This window comes from Lissotriton helveticus, chromosome 11 (genome assembly GCF_964261635.1).
Source record: "Lissotriton helveticus chromosome 11, aLisHel1.1, whole genome shotgun sequence".
Classification (NCBI taxonomy): Eukaryota; Metazoa; Chordata; class Amphibia; order Caudata; family Salamandridae; genus Lissotriton; species Lissotriton helveticus.
Genome location: NC_136072.1, coordinates 155,425,215 through 155,439,379, shown reverse-complemented (window position 1 = coordinate 155,439,379; position 14,165 = coordinate 155,425,215).

The window sequence follows — 14,165 nt, the reverse complement described above, 5'->3', positions numbered from 1 at the left end:
ATTCTGCTTAAAGTATCAATTCGAATAGAAGAGATATTCAGAGAAGGCCATATTGCTGCCTCCTTGTCTGGTTTGCTGTTTGGATACAATACTTGCATACAGCAAATGACCCTGGAAGTAACGCTCACGAGATAGGCTTTTCCTGGCACCATGCCACAACAGCTGTGGTCACTTATTATAACGTAGCTGCAGTTGGAAAGCTGTCTGAAAAAAGGCTCTATCTGTGTTGCAGGAGTGCTGTGCAGGTGACATGAAAGGTTATTTGATGAACCTTCTCAGGCTCCATGCAAGTTAATACCTTGACACAGAAGTGTACCGCTCAGTGATTTTTTACAGTTGTTACCACTAAGAAATACTTCTTTTTTCCTTTCACTATAACATCTATGTATATAAGGTAAATTCCAGGTTGACTTGATGTATCCATTGCCCAACCTTTCATACAGGCCTGCTGGTATATACTTTTGGCAATATGGAAACTGAAAAGTTGTTATCGGAATTGTAATTATACCATGTATTATCCATTCAATGACAGGTCTCTCTGACATTGTTAATGGTAATCTTTCAAGTTTTTTAATGCTCAGTATCGTATAGTCTGCTCCTTTTTGGGCCAGCGAGATTTGTTTATCTGTAAGGTTAAAGATAGAAAATAATGACGTTGTGTTGATTAGACGCCATGGCACGTAGCCTGTACGGAGGTTTTGTAACGTCCATCCTAGCTGTACAATAGAACGCAATTGGGACTGGCCATGTTGTAACATTAGTAAGTCCTGCTCTATTATATCAATAGCAGATGATACAATGCTGTCCAGTGAATAAATTCTGGAGGACAGAGTCGTTAAACCATTGTCCACTACAGGCAGTGATTTTTCCAAATTAATACGATCAATTCCTCGTATTTTTTCAGCAGTTTCAATTTGCATTACTTTCCAAGCTTCATTGTAAGCAGCGTATATATCGGCGTATATGAAACGTTTTTGACGCTGTTTGCGAGGTCCCAAAATGAAATCTCGCAAGTCAGCACCTTCTTTAAGTAAAGTTGTGTTGTTTAATTTCAGGCAGTGTGGATTTTTGTAGCCAATCGAGGCATAGTTTTCCTACACTATATGTTGTAACTATCCCTGGATGTTGTCTCTGGGAATATCTTGGGTCTGGCCTGGTCTGTTTGAACCCCTGTGTTTTGTTCAGGAATCTATCTTGACAGTTATTAGTGTCTGTGGGCCAGATCAACCATTTTTTCCAATCAGGATTTGTTCTGTTTTGGTGTAAAATATGGGATACATCTATCTCCACATCTTTAGTGCTATTACTATCAGGTATGGGCTTTGGAATAGACGGTTTGTTTAAGTCTTTTATCTTGGCTAGGCCAAGACAGGTTGTTTGTTGAATGGTGTCATTCAGGAATATTATCTGTTCTGGGATCAGGCAGGCTCTGAATAAAGATTCTAGACCTTGTACCTGCCAGTCTTTTGTACCCCAGATGGTTTTTGTCTCAATGTTGTTTTTCCAAAATTCAAAACCAAATGTAGAAATTTTTTCATAAAATTTTTCAGAATAAATCAATTTAGTATTTGTCTACATGTTTTTCATTCCTGTCTTATTCAACATTTTAAAATAAAACATTTCTGGATCAATGTTGTTAAACCCTGAGAAGTATGGGAATTTCTCATAAAATGTTTTCGAACTGCCTTTTGGCGGTGTTGGACAATGTTCCCATTGATTATAAGTAAAAACATTTCTAGGATTAGCATATTTATGTAAATAGTGATGACCATAATGATTAAAACAGTACATTTCTTCATAATTTGATGAACCTTGTAAATAATCATGTTCTGTAAATTTTGCTGACATTTCTAAATCTGCCATCATATTATTAATATTTTCAAAGTCCCAATCATCAGAGAAAGTACTAGGTGATACAAAGTCACTTAAGTAAACATTGAACTGATGTAGATATTTCCAGAGTTCGATCGGGCCATAGATTTCGTAATCAGTAGCGTCCCATGCTACACCACCAGGTATAGGAATGGCTGTGATGTTTACTGATGATAGTTCTCTTTTTTGAGAAACATCCTTTGCCACGCAACTTTTACCACGCAGTGCTTTTACAACGCAGGTTTTACAACGAAAACCATTACAACGCATTGCACTGGGGGCGCTCTAGGATAGGGAATAGTTTTAATTTACTATCCAACACCTTCCCTACTATCCACGGGGACCAGAGTTGGAATAGTAAATTAAACTATTCACTATCCAGCACCCCTAAGCGCTATGCGTTGTAACAGCATGCATTGTAAAAACTGCGATGTAAGAGCCTGTGTGGTAAAAGCATGCGTTGTAATGTCATACATCCCTCTTTTTTCAATGTGAGAAGATCTGTGAGGCTTTAGGACCAAGTTGATGTTCTGACTTGCTGTGTCCATTGTACTATATTTTCCATCAATCAATCTACCCAAACTTAAAACCAAGATGAGCCATAGAAGGAGGAAAAGTACACCTAACACAATCCATAATTCAATCCATGGTGAAATCAGATATCTTTCTTTGAGTTGATGAAAGAGTTTAGTCATTTTTTCTTTGAAAGTTTTAGTTGCTGGCGTTTCTTCATGTTCACTTGGATCATCAGAAAAGTCATCGAAATTGATGAAGTAGCCAGATGCAGTTCTGTCAATTGTTGGGATTGCTTCCAGATTTTCATTAATCTTTGGATATGTATGTTCAGAGGATACGTCATTGTAGACAGGTGTTTCTTGACGAACTGTAGCAATTTGGGTTTCAAGAGGCACAAGTTCCATGGCTTTGTTGCATAGTCCTTTTTTATTCACTGCAGGTTTATCAAATGTGATTAGTCTCTCAGTTTGAACCTCTTGGATTGTAGCAAGGTTTGGTCTTCTGCTACTTCTTGGGAGTCCACTGGGCCTACTACTTATCATTGGCCACATGATTGTGGTTTTACCAGGTTGATGGATACAACTTTGTTCTCCTTTTTACCAACAAGGGGCAGTAGTACTACTGATCTTGTTCCGCTGACAGCTAAGACAGGTACTGCTTTTCTGTAAGAAGGCCCAAATTCCTTCTTCTCCGCGATCTTTTCTCTGACCAGATCCCCAATCTTTGGAATCCAGACAGGTCTTGCTGGGACAGGTGGTTTTTCTTCAGTGGCCGTTGGCTTTAGCTTTGTGTTACTTAGACTTCTTCTTGTTTCATTTAAGTCCTGTAAAACAGCCAATCGATCTTTGATATCAAAGGTTTTTTGTTTCACCACTAAAGTCTGACAATTGAGATTGTGTATGATCATTCTAGTACCAAACAAAAGTTCGTACTGAGTGATACCTCCTAGAGAATTTCTTGGCAGATTATTAAGACTACGTTGGACACTTATTAGATGTTTGACCCACCCGTCAACCGAACCTAATCCCCTCGCTGTTATAGATTGCTTTTTGTCACGGTTTTTTCTCTCCACTACAGCATTTCACTCGGGATGGAATGGACTAGAGTACCACAATGCAATGCCCATGCTGGCCATGGCCTCCTTGTAAGCTCAAGAGCTAAATGCAGGACCCTGGTCAGAATGTAGGATGCCAATTGCGTATGTGGCGATAAAGACTCGCAAATTTTTTATAACAGTTTTGGCGTCAGCCGAGCGCTGGGGCCACATCTAAATGAATCTTGTCTTAATACTTATGGAGTCGCATCCTTCCGTGTGGATGTCTGTATATAGATAGCCTAATGCTGTCTAATAGAGGTGTCTGGGCAGGTGTCTGGTCCAGTTCACAACTGCGATCTCTGTTGCAGTCCCGACAATTCATTGCAAAGTTATAAATTTGCACGTTCATCCCCAGCCACCAGTATTGCGATTGTAATTCTATTAGAGATTTCAAGATCTCTTGGTGCCTCAGACTCCTTCCCATGTTTGCTTCTTGAATCAAGTAAGCCCTCCGGTTCGTGTTTGGAATTACTCTATCCCCACTCCAGGGATTTGAGCAAAAGGAACGGAGTTCGCATCAATTATGTATGTATTGAGTGGATAGTTGAGAGGTAATGCTGCATAGTCGCCTTTTAATGAGGCTTTTTTACTGCCAGCATGGTTTCTCCATCTATTTGTTTTTTAGAACGCTTTTTTGTAGCTACGGAAGCCGGTTGAACAGCTGCCGCTGTGGCTGTGTTAGCCAATGAATTCTCTGCAACGTGAACGCCATCACGTCGATGACTCTGTGTATGTATCACGTGAGTCTTTTGTAGTTCTTTTTGTAAAAGAACTACTTGTTCCCATAGCTTTTTATGCTTTATTGTTACACCTGTCTCATCTTTGTACCCGTTTTTAATCCAGGTCTGCATGTTATTATTGTAAGACTGGACGCAGTAATGCGAATCGCACACTATTAGTGTGGGGAATTCGCGATCGGCATTTTCAAGCGCCATCTTTAAAGATCTTATTTCAGCTCGCTGAGCTGTACAGTTTCTGAGTGATTCCGTTTTAGTGACCATCGGTCTGAATTTACCTAAGCGCCAGCGACCTTTGACAATCGTGCACGCAGCATTGTAAATTTGTTTTTCCACAACGTAGTGTTGTGCAAATCTGTCCATGTAGATTACACAGGTGTATTGTTCTAGAGGCAGAATTTCGATCGGCAGAGGATATTCATGTTCGTATTCTAGATCTTCTAGCTTTTTCATTTTGGGATCAAATGCATGTTTCACGTCTGTGGCAGCAAGAGAATTTTCCCATTGTATCCATTTTGGATCTAAAGCTTTAGCATTCGGAATGCCTGGTCTTGTTACTGCCTCAAGGGCTGATACTGCAGTTAAAACAGATATGCTCTTGCCTTGGGCTAGGGCTCTTTCTTTTGCTACAGCAGTTTGAACCGCAGTCAGAATTATTTCAGTAGAACTGAATTTTATTTCAGCTAGTGTGTACAAGTGTGACTTATAATCTATTGGTACAGTTTCTCCCTCATTAGAGGTCAGGTACGGGAATCCGCATCTTCCTGGGATGACTCGGAGTACAAGGTTGCGTTCGTTTGCGCGTGTTTGCAGTTTTTGTTTTAGTTAACATGTCTGTTTGTATTGATCTTAAAATTGTTGTGTGTTTCTGAGTCCAATTGATTGGTTTGAAATCAGGTTTTATTAATTCGTAGAGGGGTTTAACCCTCTCTGCGTAATTTAGAATGTATGTTCTTCCAAAATTCAGGAAACCTAGTATTGATTGTAAGTTCTTCAGCGTTTTTGGAGCATGGAGTACTGCACACTTCTCTAAGAAGTTGTCTGCTAGGCTTTTGCCTTGACTTGATAATTCATATCCTAAAAATAGGACAGTTAAGTGGGCAATTCGTGACTTTTTAAAGTTGAATTTGTACCCTTCAGCTGCGAACCCAAGTATTATGGTGTTCACTCTTTTCAAGTGTGTCTCCAGGTCGTCGTCTGTAATATAGATGTCATCGACATAAGATAATGCCTCATCATCATACATTTGTAGTAACTCTGTTACCCTTGCTGAGAATAAACCTGGGCTATTCTTGAATCCCTGTGGAAGACGACAAAATTGCTTTTGAGCCCCCATACAGGAGAAAGCGGTCAAATACCTGCTTTCTGGTGCTATATTTTGACAGAAGAAACCATTTGAAATATCAAATGTAGTTTTATATTTTTTGCCCACGATATTATTCATTAGTGCTGCACTGTGTGAGTTTTGTACTGCAAATGTTTTGCAGCAGGAGTTTAGGTGTCTGCAGTCCAAAACTAGATGATATGAATCGTCTGGCTTGGAGACAGGAAACAAAGGATTGTTCATTTGTGAGGTGCATGTTTTCACCCCCTGATATTCAAGTTGATCTAAGATCTCCCTGACTTGTTTTTTAGCTTCTTGCTTAACAGGATACTGCCTCTGTGCAGTAGGTTGATTTTTTAATTGAATTTTGTGGTGAGGAGAATCCTCATCCCATCCTACATGATTTTTATATAATGCAGGGGCTTGGGCTACTGCCCATTTTCTTGCATATGTGTATTTTTCATGAATTGGAATGTGATTTGAGAAGGCAGGCATAATCATCTCTTCGCCATGTGGGCACTCCCTGACAAACTCTGGTGGCCAGTCTTTCTCTGCTAGAAGGATATCATAGCCTTTAGATAGGTTCTCCCAAAAGAGACCTCTTACTTTCCTAGTTTTGTCCCCTTCTATACGTAATGTTATTTCGTATATTTTATGAGGCATGCTAACTCTGGTGTCTGCAGTTTCCACTTGAATGTATTCATTCGTGTCCACTGTCTCCAGAAGATTCATCAGGATCTTGCGAGCTATGGTCACTTCTGCTGCGCTGTCTAGCATCATATGGGCCCATTCTCCGTTTTTCAGTGGTGTCCTCAGAATCCTCGCCATGTTTTATTTTAATACTAGCTACCTTCTTTTTTGGAAATTGTAATTTTTTACTTTGATGAGCAGGTTCCTTGTCTTTGGACTTGACGTGCTCTTCTTTGTGTTCTGACCGTCCTCTTCTTTCCGATTTCTGTGAGGAAGTCTGAAAAGATCGAGAGGGACGTGTATCAATATCATGATATCTGTCAGGTTTTCTCAAATTGTCCCTATTTCTAAGGTTGTATCTTTTTTCAGAGCGCTCTCGTTGTGGAGACTTGCCCCCTCGTTCTGGAGATCTATCTCTCCATTGAGGAGACCTGAAATTGTTTTTCTCTGGGAGTGGTTTGTTTATTACCTTCCAACTTCTTTTTTGAAGTATTGAGATTATTCTTGATAAATGTTTTTTCAGGATTTTCAGTTAGTTGTGGTTTTAGTGGTTTCCCACCCAAACTATCTCTACCTAGTTCTTCATAGGATTTTTTAATTATTCTGGCAAGTTCAAAAGGTTGTTCTGCTATATCTGTTTCTTTAAATTTTTGGCAGATCGCTACAGATGCTGCTTCTCCTTTTATTTTGGCTAATACTATAGCCGAGACTTGCTTAAAGTCTTTCAGTAATTTTATACCTAGAGTTAAAGCAGGTTCTGGACCGTATTCATTTTGAATCTGTCTTAGTACGTCTGGTATAACCGCCATAGACGGAACACCGTGTGTTTTTGTGTATATCGAAGCAAAAACTGTGCCCCAAGTGTCATGTGGTGTGATCCCCTTTGGAAGACAGATAGTCAGAATGCTGTGTTTCTCATTAGGTGTAGTATCAGGAAATACTTCCTCTATTTGAGTGATTTTTTGAGCTAACCAGAACGGAATTTGTTCCTGTTTTGCGGGTAATTTGCCAATGACTGATTGTATAGTCTGTGGTGTAATTTTATTTGTGTTCCCCTGGTTAGGGGTGTGCTGTGGAATTCTAATTGCTGGTTGGACTGTTGAAGTCCGCATGACATATTGGACCGATTGTCTATGTATTTTAATTAGTTGTTTTAGCTCAACTAAAAGTTCTCGGTCTGACATTTTTTCAATGTCGGGATGTGGTGTGTAGCCAGCTAGAACTGGCCATGTGGCTCCAGGTCTACCTAGTGGACCGAGCCTGGTAATGTGATTTTGATGTTTTAGGGCGCCATTAAACCAGAGCAGGTGCTCTTAGTATGTTAGTGGAATTTCAACGTCCTCGAACGGGGCGTATTCCTCCGGAGATTCATCTATTTTGTAATAGTGAAACTCGCGTGTCACAGCATGTGCTGCTGGAAAGTGTATCCAGGAATAGAATACCTCTGTCTGCTGATATTCATGGGCCTCTACCACAAATATGACTGTGCCACCTCTTGATGATACTCCATATTTTATAAGCCTATAGTTATAGTTTTTTTTATATTGACCGGGATGATTATAGCATTCAGGTCATCATTTTGGATAGTTGTGTCATCCGCTAAGAGTTGAGCTGCTAAAGCATCTCTTTCTCTTTCCTCTTCACTCTCCGTCATTTTACTGACTGAAAGGTTTTTTGTTGCAGAGCAAGTTTCAAGGAAACAAAGATTAGGTGCACAATATTTTGGAACACTGTATCCTTCAACGTTGACTAAACCAAAACTAATACATAGGAATCTCTTCCTACTAAGTTCCGGCGGATGTTAAACTTTTACCCACTCCAGACGTCTATTGGAGTTTTTACGGGAAAAAGGGGTCTGTGTGAAAAGAACGACTGAGTTACTTTGGCATCTAGCGTTAAATTATCGCCTTACCAAACGTTGGGCGCCATGTGGTGTAGTTCCTATATTCCCAATAGGCTCTGAGCATTGTAATAACATAAACGATAGTTTAGACGTACAACTGAGGTCGACTAGGTCTCTATTGAATATATTAGACTTAATTATGAATGCCAGCTAGCTCAGAGGTCACTAGAAACTTTCTCGAGTAAACAAGGAGGTGTTAACTTCCCTGAATAGATAAGAAGGGATTAGTTTCTGACAACCGCATAAACATGACAACTTTGCTCCCTCCAGAATAAGGAGTATATCTCCAGAGTCGCAGAAACAATAGACAGCTATTTCACTCAGTCAATCGTGCATGCTTAGTTTCACCAGAAGTGCAGAGAAATAGAGAGACGGGCGTTTTCAATAAAAGTTGTTATTTATTGAGCAGTCCTCTTTCTCATGCAAGAGAAGTGAATTGCCACAATTGCAATACTTGTCATACAGTAAAGTGCGTACAGTTAAAGGAGTATTATGAAATAATACTGTAAAAGCATTTATATGGTTTCTAAGCCATAAGATACTTAAAACGGATAAAATATATACATACATAAAATCATTGACTAAACGTACTCAACTGGTGCTTCTAAGATACGCCTACCCCGGTGTGCCTAACCTAAGCCTAGTACGTGGGAAGGAGTAAGTGAGCTGCAGTTTACGTTAAGTTAGTTTTTGCCAAGAATCTGAATCAAGAATTCTCTAAGGATCTAATCAGCTCTGTACCTTGGTTCACAGAATGAAGGAGGTCTTTTATCTCTATCTCAGGACTCGATCTCCCAGCAACCCGCAAGGGTGACTGGAAACACTGGAGCTGGATTTCTCGGCAGGAGAAAAGACAGCGTCTCTCTCAGTGCGTCAATGGGAGGGTCGTCTTCCTTCGGCACTCGCATCAGCTGGGCGTCGGGCAAGTAGATAGCCGATCTGCTCCAAACCACTGTGTGTTTGCTTAAGGCAAATGCTGGTATATTTATACCTGGAAGGTGCCGAGTTTGACATAAGGTTGGACATAAGACATCACTAAGAACTTACAGTTCTTTCAGGACTCCAGGAGTTCTTGGACAAATCAAAACAAAAGCAGGGGGAATTCCCGGGCTGCTAGAGGCTTGATTTGTTTAACCGTTTCCGTGCGGCGCCGATTCCGCCCCTGTGCTGGACATTCCAGAACAGGGTGCGGTCGTGACGGAACCATTCCGTCATCAGCACAGCTCAACCATGACTGATGACGGAATGGTTCCATCACAAGCATCGAAGGGGTTAAAGAACGCGTTGTACTTTCTAGGAGTCTATGGTAGTAGCCTTGCCGTATTTGGACTGCATTGGCTATGAATACGAAAAAAAGAGCTGGGAGTGCAATATTTATATCAGAAACAATTAAGTATTTTAATTTGCAAAAAGAAACACAAATAGATCAATGGTTCAAGATTCTAAATTGCAACCATAAAAACACAAATACAAGGATGGGTACCAGGAGTCAAAACAGAACCAAGAACTAGAACAGTGTCAGGCTACCCCTGGGGAATTGGAAGTCATTAATTTGTCGGATAGGCATTTAAATGAACATGAGGTTTCAGTGTTACAAAAAGGATTGAAATATTGTCCGGTATATAATTGTGATTACACTGAGTTACACATTGATTTGTTTAAATTTTGTAGGAATTTAAAATTGAAAAGTTTTTTTTCAACACTGGATGTAAATGTGCAAAGCAAAATATTGAATAAAAACTCTGAAATGACATCATCTGAGTTAGAAAATGTTCATTTGTTAATGACTTTATCGGGGGAAATGGATCTCACTGTAGACGATGTTGCAAGTCTATGTGAAATAGAAACAAATTACCAGTGTACTAGTGGATTGCGCAGTAAATCCAAGTTTATTCCCCATGGTAGCCAATACATAGCAATTGACCTTTTTATGGAAAAGACACTACAAGAATTTCACAAATTACAAGATAATTACACATTGAACCACCATTATAAAGACAATCTGTCCCGGCAAGAAAGATTAGCCCTATCAAATTTAAAACAGGACCCCTCAATAATCATCAGGGAAGCTGATAAGGGGGGGAACATCGTCGTGATGAATAGGGCTAATTATGTGGCGGAGATACGGGAACAACTCAAGGATGAGAATTGTTATATAAAAGTTAAAGCCAATCCGTTGAAAGAGATTTCCCAAAATTTTTTGGAACACTTATGTGTATGGAAGGAGGAAGGACTGATAGAAGATTCGGAATATAAATATTTAAATGTTAGTCATCCCGTGTCTCCCTTCCTTTACACATTACCAAAAATTCACAAGGACAGAGCCAATCCACCAGGCATGCCCATAGTCTCCAGCATTGGTAGTGTCACAGAACACATGTCAGAGTTCGTTGATGGCTTTATTAAGCCGTTAGTGGTGAATTTACCTTCATATGTGAGGGACACCACCGACATTCTTAATAAATTGCAGGATTTCAAGTGGGAAGATGGGATGATTTTGGCAACATTAGACGTGGTGGGTCTGTATACTTGCATTGAGATGGATAAGGGCATTCAAGCGCTAGAGCACTTTTTGGGCAGCAGAAGTGCGAGCTTAAGACACCACTCCAAAATGATAATTCAAATGAGTCAGCTAATTCTGAAAAATAACTACTTCCTATTTGAGGATGAATGGTTCCATCAGATCAGGGGCACGGCGATGGGATCCAGGTTTGCTCCCTCTTATGCCAATCTATTCATGGGCTGGTATGAGAGGGAGCACGCCTGGAGCCGTAGAGCTGGAGAGTGGATGGATCTGGTGGTATTTTGGGCCAGATTCATCGACGACATCCTAATAATATGGAGAGGTACTTCGGACGACCTAAACAATTATTTGCACTACTTGAATCATAACGATTTCAATGTGAGACTGACAATGAATCAAAGCACATCCAGTATAGAATACTTAGATGTGACACTGACAGTAGTTGGGGATAAAATTAACAGCAGTCTATTTAGAAAAGCAACGGCCACTAACTCCATCTTGAGGGCAGATAGTTTTCACCCGGGATCTGTGATTGGGGGGATACCTTACGGTGAAATGGTCAGAACCCGAAGAAATTGTAGTCGGGATGAAGACTATACTCAAGAACTCAATCAACTGAAACTGAGACTAGGGAAGAGAGGTTATGCCAAAAATGATCTAGCAAGGGCTAGTGAGAAAGTGTCTAAAATTGACAGAGCAACCACTTTACTTCCAAAAAAGAGAGAATCAGTCAGACACAAACTTTCCTTTGTCACAGCATATTGTGTGCAAAAAGAGAAAATCAGACAAGCATTAAGTAGGAATTGGACCCTGTTGAAGGGTGTTCCGGGTCTATCCACGATATTGGATGACAGACCCGCAATAACGTTCAAAAAATGCCCGACTATTAGGGACAAAGTTTCGACGAATTATATTCGTCCAATAAAGAAGCCAACAATAGATTGGTTATCCACTCAGCCTAAAGGCTTTTATATCTGTGGGTCCTGTGTAATATGCTCGCACGGCATTAATAAAACAAAAACTTTCAGATTCAATGGAACCAAGCAATTTCACATTAATGATTTCATCAATTGCAACAGTGTAGGAATAATCTATGCTATCATCTGTAGCTGTGATAAAGTATATATAGGCAGCACAAAAAGACCCTTAAAAATAAGAATACAGGAGCATAGACGAGCAATAATGAATCAAGACACTAGATCCCCACTCTACGTACATATGGAAAAGGAACATGGTGCCAACTTGGGATTTAAATTCCATGGCATAGAAAAGGTGCCGCAGCATGTAAGGGGTGGGAATTGGGAACTACGAATCCGTCAAACAGAAGCACGTTGGATAATCAAATGTCGTAGTATGACTCATGGTTTAAACATTGATTCTGAATTACACTATTTTTTGGCATAATCATCAATGATTAAGTACTCAAAATGTATTTATATGATCAGAACCAGTGGGTTTGATCAATGGATGTGGTATTAAGCACCCTTTATGTGTTCATTGTACACATTCTGAGATATTGAGCAGGCAAACTGTTGTTTTCTTTATGGATACTTCCTCATTAAGTGTAGACTTTATGTGTTTATTGTACACATCCTGAGATGGTGAGCAGGCAAACTGTTGGTTTCTTTATGGATACTTCCTTATCGAGTGTAGATATGTATAATCCATTATCAGATAAATCAGATGATAAACCTTTAGAGACAACATGGAAATATTTCAAAAATGTGCCCCTTTGGGATAACATTTACACGAAGATATACTCACTAATCATTGATCAACAGGGGAATAGGTAAGCATAGCAATAATAGGATGAGGTGGAGGTCGCAACGGTATTTTCGTTTGGAGTGTGCCAGTTACGGAGGTTCGGATGGATATATTTCTCTGCAGACGAGTGTTTGCAAATTGTTTTTGAGATTTTAAACGAATGCGCGGCGAGTGCATATCAAAAGATGAAATCTCACGCAGAGAGGATAACGGCGTACGGTGGTGTCGGATGGGTAGCTTTTTCTGCAGACGAGTACGTGTAGACTGTTTTTCGTGATTGTGGAGGACAGCGTAAATGCGCATTATTAGAATGAATCATCATGCAGAGATGATAAGGATTATTCAGGAAAAACCTCCGTTTATTAAACACCAAGATTCTTATACATGGCGGACCAGACTGGAAACTTATGCACACTGAATGCGCAGGACCGGAAATACTAGGGTTAACCAATCGACTTGCAGTATAGTCTAATGCGCATGACCGGAAACTATCAGTAATGAACAGAGGTAGCGATCAAACCACTTAAAAGTCCAATGCGCATGATCGGAAACGATAAGCGGCAACAAAGAGGTGGCGGACCTGAATGGAAACTCATACTCACTCACAGGTGAACGGCATGTTAATGCGCGCGGAATTTTTGAGAGTTCTGATTGGTCATTGAGCTCTTTTTAAACATATGGAGATTGGAGTAACCCCACCTCCGGGATTTATCGCACCCGGTTGGCGTGGTTAGAGGTACAGGAGGCCAGATTACGAAGGTAAGCGAAGAATTTAGGTGGAGTTTAGAGCGAGAGAGAAATTCTAACATGATATGCCAAGTTTATAGCATCTGTTCCTTTTTTGTTAAATATCTTTTTTAGATTGAGCAGTCTATGAACGAATGGACAGTGCGACTGCAGACATAGAAGTTAATTTCCCGCTTGGCTACATTATATTGGAAAGCGGTGAGTTAATAGGGAGACACACTTTTTTGATACTTAAGAGGGTAAATAGAGCATTCTAAATTACATTATTGTGTTTGGACCTCTCGTAGGTGCGAGAAGCCACGGGTGGATCGTTTTTAAGAGACTCTCGATTTAAAGAAAGGTTAAATCGATTTAGAGAGAAGACGAAACGTTCAGTTTGAAAAGGTATGGATGCCAATAGGGTTTGGCATATGGAGGCAGCACTAGATAAAAGAGAACCAGAATAGTGAAGGTTATATCTGGGTGGATATTTAGTAATTGACTGGATAATTCATTGGTCTTTCCTTCCTTTTTTCTGCCTCACCCCAGTTTGTCAATGTTACTATTATGCATACGAAGAATCGGCCTCTTGAAGTAATATTTGCCTAGACCACTGGTTCAATATTAGAAGCCAAAATAACAGAAGAGCCTCACTTCAATATTAGGTGAGCGGTCCACTATCAATGAACGTTGTTTTTTAACACTTGTACAACAGTTTGCTAGCACTTCATCACAGAATGTAGACGAATTATGTAAGTGTTTAAAATAGGCACAACAAATATGTTGTGGAATATGTACTTGCTGGAACCGACTTGATTATTTGAGAAATGTTTTCCCGTTCATCTGTAGAACTGTTAAGTCATTTAATTTTCGGTCAGTACCACTCGGCACAATGAGCTGTATTGGATTCAATATGTTACCTGAAGATGTGTTGTTTCATTTCACAGGTGATTACTGAGTGATATTGAACATATATACTGATGTATTTGTATTGTGTGTTTGCTATTGCAGCC